This window comes from Phyllobates terribilis, unplaced genomic scaffold, assembly GCF_046119375.1.
Source record: "Phyllobates terribilis strain yellow unplaced genomic scaffold, ASM4611937v1 Scaffold_8__6_contigs__length_399053987, whole genome shotgun sequence".
Classification (NCBI taxonomy): Eukaryota; Metazoa; Chordata; class Amphibia; order Anura; family Dendrobatidae; genus Phyllobates; species Phyllobates terribilis.
Genome location: NW_027362768.1, coordinates 312,408,241 through 312,420,567, shown reverse-complemented (window position 1 = coordinate 312,420,567; position 12,327 = coordinate 312,408,241).

Here is a 12,327-nt window from a genome sequence, read left to right as displayed (position 1 = left end):
CGCTGTCCCAGCGTATAGGGTTCTGGACACACAAGAACTTGGTACGTATTGGGTTCCGCTCACTGTGCACAGTTACAGCTATTTTATCTTCATCTTGCAAATTCTCCAATTTAAAGGTTCCCGTCTTGGAAACAATTTTGTCGAATCATTTAAGTAAATGTAATTTTAATATTGCTCCTTTTTATATTCCCGCCTTGTGCTACATTTTCAGGCGTCACAGTTGATCTAATGCACTTTTAGTGCCCTTGACGGGTAACATTTGTCATTGTTATATATTAACACTTTTTTTTTTCTTCAATCTGATTTGCATTTCCTCCAATTACATTATGTTCTACTGAAGAATACAATAAATCCTCGAGTGACTGCACTCCCCGAAAGTTTACAACATGGCAGACACAAGGAATAAAATGTTACAGGAATGTCCATGGAGAGAGCAGATACAATATATATAGTAACTATCTTCTTACCTAAACTGATGGTGAACCGTCACTTAGTTATTGATGGAACAGATTGAAAAAAAATATCAGCCGGTAACTAATGTGGTTGCACTTCCTTTTGTCACTTTTGCAAAAAATTTCAGTTATTAATAGGCAATTAAAGGGGCTTTCCAGGCTTGGGCTTCAAGTCTGCAGTCATTCTATGTGACTGCAGACTTGTCAATCCTCACAGTGTGCGCTGTCAGGATTCTCCGTTGCTGGGAGCAGGTGAAATTGCTTAGAGTGACTGCAGACTTGGACCCCTAGCCTGGACCCTTTAAAATACTTTTAACATTCTCTTGTTAAAGGGGCATACCATCCATAGTGGTGGAACAGAGAACATTTATTCTGCACACAAATCAGCAGTGCCAACTGGAGTTGAGCAAATAAATTTGAAAAAAAATTTAATTAGACTCGAATTTTACAAAAATCCACATTCGAGAAAATGCAGATTTTTTGTAATTAGTTTCCTCGCGGATTCAGCTGATTGATGCCTCCATGACCTTTCATACGCTTGCTCAGAACCCTCCCTGTCCTCATCAGAGCTGAGAGTCCTAGATGATGTCAGAGGCCTAGGGATTTAAGCGTGAGCGGCAAGGTTCAGAAGATGTGGCAAGAACCGGATGGATGACAGTGAGAAGTATAAGGATTTTTTTTATTTTTTTAAATATTACATTTATTATGCTCCGGGGTCTAGAGAGATTTCAGAGCATAACAAGGGGCATTAAATTTGCAAAGAACAACTTCTCTCCGAAATAAATTTCCCAAGAAAAACCATACGAACCGGTGAATTCAAATTTTGCCTGATTCGCTCATCTTAAGGAGCGTAAACTCTGCATTTTTTTTCTGCTATTTTTTTTTTTAGCACAAAACTTGCAGCTACTTACACTTTAAGCAAAGCGGATGTGACTTCATGAAAATTCACACTAATCCTGTATCTAAAGTTGCTGTTGAACTGCGCATTCTGGTGCAAAAATCCAAGCATTTTTACATAAAAAAAAAAAACTCGTAAAAAATGAAGTGTCAAATCTTCACCAAAACAAATGAAAAAAAAAAAAAGAAGAAGAGGAAAACACATAAAAAGACGCTGCAAAATGCAATAATCAAAGCTGACCGCTGTTGGAATTTTAGTGCTGACACCTGCTGAAAAAAACGCTGCATTTTTTGCACTTGGGTACATCGTCAAACATTTCAGTGCTGCATGTAGTGTCTAAAGGGTGTAACCCATAACATAAGGGCTAGGTAGGATTCCCCTATATGCCTTTTTATTGACCCTTGAGCCAATTTTCATCCCTCATACTTCTAATACCACTGTTCTTCCTACGAGGGGAGTGCACAGGTATCTGCCGCCTATTAGCAAAGGCTTGGCCCCGTTGCTCATGTCCTACTTCTATGTGACAATCACCCATGGACTTATCCTAGCAATATGCCATCACTTGCCACAACTGCAATACCTCTTTACATTCTTTAGCATTTCTCTTTATTCTTCAAGTCAAATGTTGTATCTGCGTCACTGCGTGATCGTGTGGGGCACAGGATGGTCTATGGCCAATAATCTAAATTAATTCAGCACAACAGCAAATGCTGATCCTGTAACAGAAGCGGTGACCTCCCCATTAATGTGATTATATTGGTGAGGAAGGTGTATGTAAGGAACAAAAAAAAATACATTAAATTCTGAGTTCACTCAAGCATTGGCAGAGGGGTGCCCTTCAGTTCCTTCCAGCGTTATCATGGCTCTCATCGCTGTAGTGACTGTTGTGGCCAGTGATTGACAGCAGCAGTCACATGCTTAGCATTTGCAAAGAAAGCTGAAGGGACCATTGGAGTGCCAGCTCTGGATTACTAGAAGAAAGAAGGGGTGAGTAGTTTTGTCTAGCTCCAGATACAAAAATCAAAATGTCTCCACTTCACCGCCTTCTAATATATAGGATCTATGGCCATCTATTTAGGGCCAATGGGGTTATAGCATAACACTACAAATATTTTTGTTATTAATGAGTTATTCTCAAGTTCTTTAATAGATAAAATTGAAAAGTGCTTGGAAAAGTAAGCAACTTTGCTATTTACTTTTTATTAAAGAGATTTTCTTGGTACGCAGATTTTTAAAGCGTTATAAAGTATTTTAGAAATGAAGAAATGTCATAATTTACTTGCTGTTAAGATTTTGCCAAGTTCCCGAGCTGTAACATGTGGTGATGTGACCTCCAGCTCCTTATTTCCTGCTCTGTTCAAAGCACAGAGCAGAGATTTCCTGTCTGTGCTTTGGTGATGTCATAGAGGTGGTGTCCTGTGATCCTGAGCAAGTTTACAGTGACTGGGGATGTGCACAAGATTATGTCATAGGGGGTGTGGCCTGTGATCCTAAGCAAGTTTACAGTGACTGGAGATGTGCACAGGGAGGGAGAGAGAGGGGAGAGCATGGCAGGCTCCACACAGAACAATTAATCTTATCAGGTTGTGAATTGAACCAGGGGAGATGGACGTTCCATAGGTTAAAAAAGACAAAGGTCCATCATGTTCAGATTTTCTCACCCAAATAATTAGACATTATATATCACTAGATTATTTAGAATCCACAATGCCACTGGTTATTAGGAAAACATCCAGACCTTTTTTAAATTCTATAATAGTGTCTGCTGCTACTACCACTATAGAACGGTATTCAACAGTCTGAATACTCTAACTGTAAAATTAGTCTAGACTTCTAGATTATATTAGGATAAATGACTCCATTATACAACTTTTTTCTCTCCTACAGTACACAGAGACAACCAGTGTCATCAGCTGGAGCATTATTGAGTGCATGAGAGTGTCAAGATAGAACATAGCTGAAGCAGGAGGAATGTTAGGATGGAAAATCTGGATGTGCAGTAATTTATCCACTTTGAGACTTTATAGGAGTCTCAGAATGGTGCTCTGTAGGTAGATCTATCTTTGGGAATTGTGGTCTAGAGACAAAAGGTTTAGGACGTATACAATAACAGATCACAATGATGTCTGCTGAAGGCTGAATGGGAGAGAAAAAATTCATGTGTGACGCTGAGCCACTTCTCATGGACAAGCCGTGAGTCGGAGAAGTCAAGGAGTCCGAGGTCAAGAGCCAGGAAGGTATGTCATAAACAGAGGGAAGAGAAAAAAGCGTAGTGAGGTCACAGTCTGAGGTCAAAATTCCAAGGTTAGAGTGCGTCAAGGGAAAAGGGGTAATACAAATGTGGCACCCCAGGGGTCTGGTTTCCACAGTAGTAGCAATATTACGTCTGAGAGCAGGTGGGAGGTCTCCTGGTCAGGAATCCTATGCATGCCACACCTCCTGCCCAGTCCTGGGAGGGGAAGAACTTCCCCTATATAAAACTAGGGCTGAGGCAGGGTTAGAGAAGAAGAAGAGGAGTCCCAGATGTAGACATAGTCTAGTCTGGAGAGGAGCGGCTATAGGAAAGAAAGATCAGGAGCTCAGTGGGAGCAGTGCTAAAAGGAATCAGGGGCTGGAAGCTGTAGAGCTTGCCCTGATTGAAGAGTTCTTACTGGACCCGGAGTCCGAGGCTGTGGGGACTAATCCTTACCCAGCAGCAGAAACCGCCCGGCAGGGGATTTCAGGTCCTCTGGCCAAGAAACCCGAAGGCACGGTCACACGCAAGGGACCAGCACCGCCGTCGTGGAGCGGAAGCTACCAGAAGGCCCCGAGTCACCGGCCATACGGGTGAGCACCACACGGTACACTCAGGGACGTGGGCTACTTTTATCAGCCTCTAGCAAGGTAGCCAGAAGAGTACGATTAGTTGGGGAGGCCTACAACTCCACCTGGCCAGGGGAGATTCCATCTGCTCACGGACTGACCAGGCCCCGATCGCTAGCCAGTACTCCGGGAGGGTCTACCTTTGCCACCAGTAAAGACCCTGAACTACACCGCACCGTCTCTGAGTGTTTCATCATCCACGTCCGCTGCCCTGAGGCCATACCCCTCCCGTTGGGGGTTATACCATCCCCGCTGCACAACCGTATCACCGGCCTCAGCGGTCTGCCCTGCAGCGGCGGTCTCATGACCACATTCAACGGGTGGCGTAGTCAAACATTCTAACATCTACTGCTAAATACTGCCGCTCAGTTTGACTCCCTGGGCACGGACCGGGTCACCGCCACGAAACTACTACCCCTCTCAGATCCGGCTCCGGGTAGGCCCCCGTGTGCGCAACGCTACGAAGCACAGGCCCAGGGGCGCGTCAAACTTTGGCGTAGTCGGCAGGATTTCGTGCCCGCAACCACCGGGTACTGCGTGCCTGAAAAAGAGACTTTTCAACTTACCAGTGGTGAAGATTCTCGCCATCCGACGCCATCTTCTACCTTCTTCCCGCCATCCGTGGAGTTTTCCCGCCGTTGGACGCCATCTTCTGCCTTCTTCCCGCCATCCGTGGAGTTTTCCCGCCGTTGGACGCCATCTTGAAGACGCCGCGCGGGAAGAAGAGGGGCGTGGACTCCGAAAAGCCCGCGAGAACTGAAGCCCCGCCTCACGTCCGGACGTTGCGTAAGGTCCTGGAAGGAGCCCAGCAGACGCCGACGTCACAGGAGCGCGACGGAAGGTCCTCGTCCCTGACGATCCACTGCGGAGCCGCGGCCTACGGAAGAGGATCATCGCAAGGTAGGCCACGGTCCACTAGGGGGGAGGAAGATGTCGGATACGGAGGAGAGCTTCACTGCCGCAGCCACCGCCAGCGCCACCGCTGCTGCGGTCATGCCTTTCACTATGCCCTATATCCCGGGGGCAGCCTGGCTACCCCAGTACTCAGGGGAGTCACATACCCTGAATGACTTTAGAGAAAAGCTGGATAGCCTCTTCCAGGTGTACCCCCTCACAGAAGAGCAAAAAGTGAGCATCCTGGTGGCCCAACTAACCGGGGCAGCCCAAAGGGAGGTAAAGTCCTGGCCACCTGGGAGGAGGACTGTCGCAGGGATATTAACCCGGCTGAAGGACACCTTTGATACCCGCACCTCAGCTGAGATTAAGCTTAGATTCTACGGGTGCAAACAGCGAGCACATGAGAATATAAGGGACTATGCACTAAACCTACAAGAGGCCCTGAGAGCCATTAAGCAAACCGACCCTGACGGCGTGGGAAACGAGGACAGGCTGTTGACCGAACAATTTATAGAGGGACTATATTGCAATGCCCACCGAACCCAGTTGCGGGCAATGGCCTTACAGGATCCTCATCTGGACTTTGCACAGTTCAAGGACAGAGCCATTCGGGTGCTCCGAGAACCGGCACCGGGTGGCGTTGTGGCCCACAGGCGCCCTACTACCGCTTACCACCAGGAGGCGGCGCCCTTGTCGGCAGGGCCTGTGGGAGCTGATGCGCAGGCTTTGAACAATGACCCGGCTCCAGACCTGCACCATCAGGTCCAAGAGCTAGCTAAAAGCGTAGCTGCGCTAACCCGAACTGTGCAGTCTTTACAGGTTGCTGCTCCAGGGAAGATCCAGCTGGCATCCGGACCGGAGGACATCCCGTGGCGTCGACCAAGGAGGACCCCACCGGCCAGAGGAAGACCCAGCGACCGATACAACGAGGACGGACAACCCATCTGCCGCCGCTGCAATCAACCCGGACATATGGCAAGGTACTGTCCTTTAAACTGGCACAACCTGGGGTAGAGGGCCAACCCCCAGGAATAAGATCATCAGGCCCATCGAACTGGCGTGACAAATACGTGGGAGGACGTCCAGTCTTGCCTGTGGTACTGGATGGCATTCCTATGAGTGCCCTACTTGACACCGGGTCACAGGTCACCACCATCCCGTACGTGCTCTTTAAGCAGTACTGGAATGTCTCGGATATAACCCGCTACCCTGACGACGACTTGAGTATCATCGCCAGCAATGGTCAACCCGTGCCATAGATCGGATTCAAAGAGATGACCATTAAAGTCGGTAGAGTCGAACTGGCAGCACAGGGACTGATCATTGTAGACATTGACAAGCGCGAGAGTCACCCAAAGATAACGCTAGGAACTAATGTGATTGAAAATTGTCTTGCAGAGGTGATTTTCATTTTACAGCAGGTTGCCAAGAACGCCAGCTCCGGCCAGCAGCGAGTGCTCCAAAAAGAGATCTGGGCACTGATGCGGCGGCAACAGGTGGAACTCTCCGGTGGTGAGATTGGAAGCGTGAGAATGTGTGACCCTTTCCCTATTGCCATGCCCCCAAAAAGTGAAATGATGATTTGGTGCCGGGCAGCTATTGGTCTAAGAGGTAGAGACTACCAAGCAATGGTAGAACCCGTCTACTCAGACAGTAGGCCCACCATTTTGACAGCACGGGGGGTGGTTGATGTACGCCATGGGAGGGTGCCCGTTCGCATAATAAACATCGGGAAGAGAGAAGTACACCTGCCCCGGTATGCCACGCTAGCTAAATTGTTCACCATAAACCAGAATTCTGTACAATCCGTGGAACCCTTGCCTCCATCTCATCCAGAGGAAGGTAACGGCTCTAAGAAAACAATAGAGGACTGGTGTCAGCAACTACATTTGGGAACTGACTCCACTCCCTCACACCAGAAACAGGGAGTCTATCGGGTGGTTCAAGAGTACGAGAGAGTGTTTAGTAAACACCCGTTAGACTTCGGGCGAGTAAAGGGGGTAGAACACCACATCCCCACGGGAGACCATCCTCCCATAAAGGAGAGATACCGACCCGTACCCCCTGCACACTACCAACACGCCAAGGGGATGCTTAGAGACATGAAGGAGGCTGGGGTAATCAGGGATAGCTGTAGCCCCTGGGCAGCTCCACTAGTCTTGGTTAAAAAGAAAGACAACACCATGAGAATGTGTGTAGATTACCGGAAAATCAACCGTATCACACACAAAGATGCGTACCCCTTACCAAGGATAGAGGAGTCTTTGGCTGCTTTAAAATCTGCTAACTTCTTCTCTACTTTGGATCTCACTAGCGGGTACTGGCAGGTTCCTGTAGCAGAGGCGGACCGGGAGAAGACCGCATTCCCCACCCCGATGGGACTTAGTGAGTTTACCTGCATGCCGTTCGGACTCTGCAACGCACCAGGAACCTTCCAACGGTTGATGGAATGCTGTCTGGGACACCGAAACTTCGAGACGGTCCTGTTATACCTGGACGATGTCATCGTCTACTCCAAGACCTACGAGGACCACCTGAAACACCTGGCAGAAGTGTTCGAAGCCCTGGCAAACTACGGCCTAAAGGTGAAACCCTCCAAGTGTCACCTCCTGAAACCAAGGGTGCAGTACCTGGGACACGTGGTGAGTGCTGACGGAGTGGCTCCCGACCCTGATAAGATCACCGCAATTAAGGAATGGCCAAGCCCCTCCAGCGTAAAGGAAGTGCGGCAGTTCCTCGGGTTGGTAGGCTACTACCGAAGATTCATTCCCGGTTTCACCAAAAAGGCAGCTCCTATGCAGGACCTCCTGATAGGCCAGTCCAGGAAGGCCAAGAACCAGAAGCCGCCCTTCAGATGGGAGAAGCTGGAAGAAGAGTCCTTCCGCCAGCTGAAGATGGCCCTCATGGGGGATGAAATCCTGGCGTACCCGGATTACAGCCAGCCCTTTATCCTCTACACCGACGCAAGTAACATCGGGCTAGGAGCCGTACTGTCCCAGATCCAGCAGGGGAAGGAACGGGTAATTGCTTACGCCAGCCGAAAACTGCGACCCAACGAAAGAAACCCTGAGAATTACAGCTCATTCAAGTTAGAATTCCTGGCAGTGGTGTGGGCAGTCACCGAACGCTTTAAGCACTACCTCGCCTCTTCCCGGTTCACCGTGTACACGGATAACAACCCGTTGACACACCTGGATACGGCAAGACTCGGTGCCCTGGAGCAGAGATGGATGGCCCGCCTGTCCAACTATGAGTTCACGATCAAATACCGGGCAGGACGCTCCAATACCAACGCGGATGCCTTGTCCAGAATGCCAAACCTACCGGACGTAGGGGAAGATCCAGAGGAATTGGAAGAAGTTGAACTCCCCGCGTTCCACCGTCATGGGACTATCCAGTATTCCCACCGTGTAAGGGGTAAGCAATCCGCTACGTTCAACCCCTTACCTCATTACAACTGGGCGGAAACGCAAGACAGTGACCCCGCCGTCCGACTGGTGAAGGAGATGCTGACTCAGCCAGATGCCCGCCTTGACCCAGACGCTCCGGAGGAGACCAAGCAACTGTGGGCTGAGAAGAGTCGACTGTTCCTTTACAAGGGGAAGTTGTGCCGCAGAATGGTTAACTCCCGGACGCATGAACTGATCTGGCAAGTAGTGGTGCCAAGAAGAGACGCGGCTATGGTACTGGAGGCATACCACGACGGAGCTGGGCACTTCGGATGGAAGAAGCTGGAGTTCCTGCTGCGCGGGCGGTTCCACTGGGTAGGCATGAGAGGAACCATCGAGAGGTGGTGCAGAGACTGTGGACCGTGCCACCTAAGAAGGAAGGACCGTGCCAGCCAGAAGACTCCCTTGCAGCCCATCATCACCCGACAGCCACTGGAACTGGTAGCCCTGGACCATGTGAAACTGGCTCCAAGCAGATCTGGGTATGTCTACGCCCTCACAATCGTAGATCATTACTCCCGGTTCCTGGTGGTGGTCCCGGTCAAGGACTTAACGGCTCAAACAGCAGCTAGAGCCTTCCAGCAGCACTTCTGCCGTCCACACGGATACCCAGAGCAGGTGCTGACGGACCAAGGACCTGCCTTTGAAGCGGAAGTCTTCCAGGAGTTCTGCACTCTGTATGGCTGCCGGAAGATAAGAACAACACCCTATCATCCGCAAACCAATGGACTCTGTAAGAAAATGAACCAGGTGGTGATAGACCTTCTGAAAACATTGCCCCTGGAAGAACGCAATCTGTGGCCTGAGAAACTGCCTGATCTGGTGGACCTATACAACCACATCCCGGTAGGTTCTACCAACTGTACCCCAGCTTACCTAATGAGAGCAAGACCTGGTAAGCTCCCTGTTGATCTGGGATGGGAGTCCTGACACCCGAGGACACTTCACCAGAAGCAGACTGGGACACAGAAAGGCAGCAGCAGTACCGGAAAGTACAGGAGAGCGTGGAGCGAAGTCTCTGTCAAGCTAGAGAAAGACAGGAGAAGGCTTACAACCAGTATGCTCCCGCTGTTCCCCTGGTACCTGGAGAGCAGGTCTTGAAGAGGAAGAGACGGCTCCACAAGTTGGACGACCAGTGGGAGAAGGACCCGTACACCGTACTACCCTTAAGCCATGAGAACCCGAAAGTCTGCACAATCAGTAAGGATGGAGGAGAAACCACAGCCATTGTATCCCGAGATCACCTGAAGAAGTGTCCCGAACAGCTACGGAACCCTGAAGAAGAACAAGAAGACCCTCGACCCGCAGAGGAAAGGGAGGAGATGGTTAGTACTGTACTCGGAGACTTCCCTCGGTCTTGGACTCAAGTAAATGGCGCTGTTGTGGTACCCGTCCTCACCTTCCTCCAACCAGCATCCCAAGTGCCTACGGAGAAACAGGTAGAGCTGGAAGAGCAGCCGGTCCAGGAGGCAGAAGACCCCACACAAGCAGACCAGGAGGATCAACCCTCTGCTTATAGTGAGCCTGCCGTACCCCTAGTGAGCCAAAGAGCCCATAGACAGCTGCCCAGTTTATCTTTGACAGCTCCTACACCCCGTAGCTCAGGACCAGTCAGTCAGCTCCATAGGTCCACTAGAGCCACTAGAGGCCAGTTGCCCGTACGTTGGAGGATCTAAGTGTTTAGACTGCTTTATTTGTATTTACCTGTTTATTGTTGCTTGTGAATAATTGTGTATTTTTAGTTATTTTATAGGTGTCGTTTAGGGATTATCCGGAATCCTTTGTACATATGTTTGGAGCGTAACCCAGGAATGGACTAAAGACTGTTAAGGACTCGGGGCAGGACAGACCCCTACCTGGTTACGGCTCCCTGTTCCTTGGTGAAATGGACACCCTTGTTTTCTTCAAAAACTGCACCCGGTTGCGGACACGCCGTGACCATCCTAATGTGTTTTTCTTTATTATGCTGTTTCTGTTTATACTTGTTATGTTTACAAAAATATGTTTAGTCCCGGAGTACTAAATTTTACTAGGGGAAAATGTGGCACCCCAGGGGTCTGGTTTCCACAGTAATAGCAATATTACATCTGAGAGCAGGTGGGAGGTCTCCTGGTCAGGAATCCTATGCATGCCACACCTCCTGCCCAGTCCTGGGAGGGGAAGAACTTCCCCTATATAAAACTAGGGCTGAGGCAGGGTTAGAGAAGAAGAAGAGGAGTCCCAGATGTAGACATAGTCTAGTCTGGAGAGGAGCGGCTATAGGAAAGAAAGATCAGGAGCTCAGTGGGAGCAGTGCTAAAAGGAATCAGGGGCTGGAAGCTGTAGAGCTTGCCCTGATTGAAGAGTTCTTACCGGACCCGGAGTCCGAGGCTGTGGGGACTAATCCTTACCCAGCAGCAGAAACCGCCCGGCAGGGGATTTCAGGTCCTCTGGCCGAGAAACCCGAAGGCACGGTCACACGCAAGGGACCAGCACCGCCGTCGTGGAGCGGAAGCTACCAGAAGGCCCCGAGTCACCGGCCATACGGGTGAGCACCACACGGTACACTCAGGGACGTGGGCTACTTTTATCAGCCTCTAGCAAGGTAGCCAGAAGAGTACGATTAGTTGGGGAGGCCTACAACTCCACCTGGCCAGGGGAGATTCCATCTGCTCACGGACTGACCAGGCCCCGATCGCTAGCCAGTACTCCGGGAGGGTCTACCTTTGCCACCAGTAAAGACCCTGAACTACACCGCACCGTCTCTGAGTGTTTCATCATCCACGTCCGCTGCCCTGAGGCCATACCCCTCCCGTTGGGGGTTATACCATCCCCGCTGCACAACCGTATCACCGGCCTCAGCGGTCTGCCCTGCAGCGGCGGTCTCATGACCGCATTCAATGGGTGGCGTAGTCGAACATTCTAACATCTACTGCTAAATACTGCCGCTCAGTTTGACTCCCTGGGCACGGACCGGGTCACCGCCACGAAACTACTACCCCTCTCAGATCCGGCTCCGGGTAGGCCCCCGCGTGCGCAACGCTACTCAGCACAGGCCCAGGGGCGCGTCACAAACAGATAGACAAAAGGCAAATCCAAGGTCCGGTAACAAAGATCAGAAAATCAGAGTTCAGAGAACAGAGCAAACACACCACTGAGCTGATAGCTATGACTGGCAATAGTCCCAGCGAAGGCCAAGCAAACTGAATGGCCAAGCAATCACCATGAAAGAGCGACACATGGAGGATTTCCAGCAGGCCCAGCCTAATAGTGCTGAAGGAAATCCCATACACAAAACTGACAGCCCGGCACAACTCTGCATACTATAGGATGGCCGAGCTGTCACTCACAAGACTGACAGCCTGGCACTCTCCTGCAAGCCATAGGATAGCTAAGCTGTCACTGCGTCCCTAGGACAGAGTGTGTAGCGGGATTGTGAAAGCCCTGCAAAATGACTGCAACAGTCAGATAATTTTTTTTTTGTGCCTGGAAAACCCCTTTATAAATTATTTGTCCTCAAGAACGGAGTTTTTTTTTATTTCACAGTTTACAGCTCAATGTGTAGGGAATCAGGCAGTGCTGCAGAAGTGGCCAGTCTCCTAGGCAAGGAGCGTAATAACCACAAGCTCTTTGCTGTAGAGATTGTAAGCGCTGCTCTGAAGCTGACTGGATTCCTCCGGTCCTGCAGAGTCTAAGCTGTTTCTGCTAGCAGCATCAGAGAGCTCACAGTTCAGACCAGCTGTGCAGCCATGCCGCTAGTCCAAACTGTTAATCATTGAGTAGAGCACTG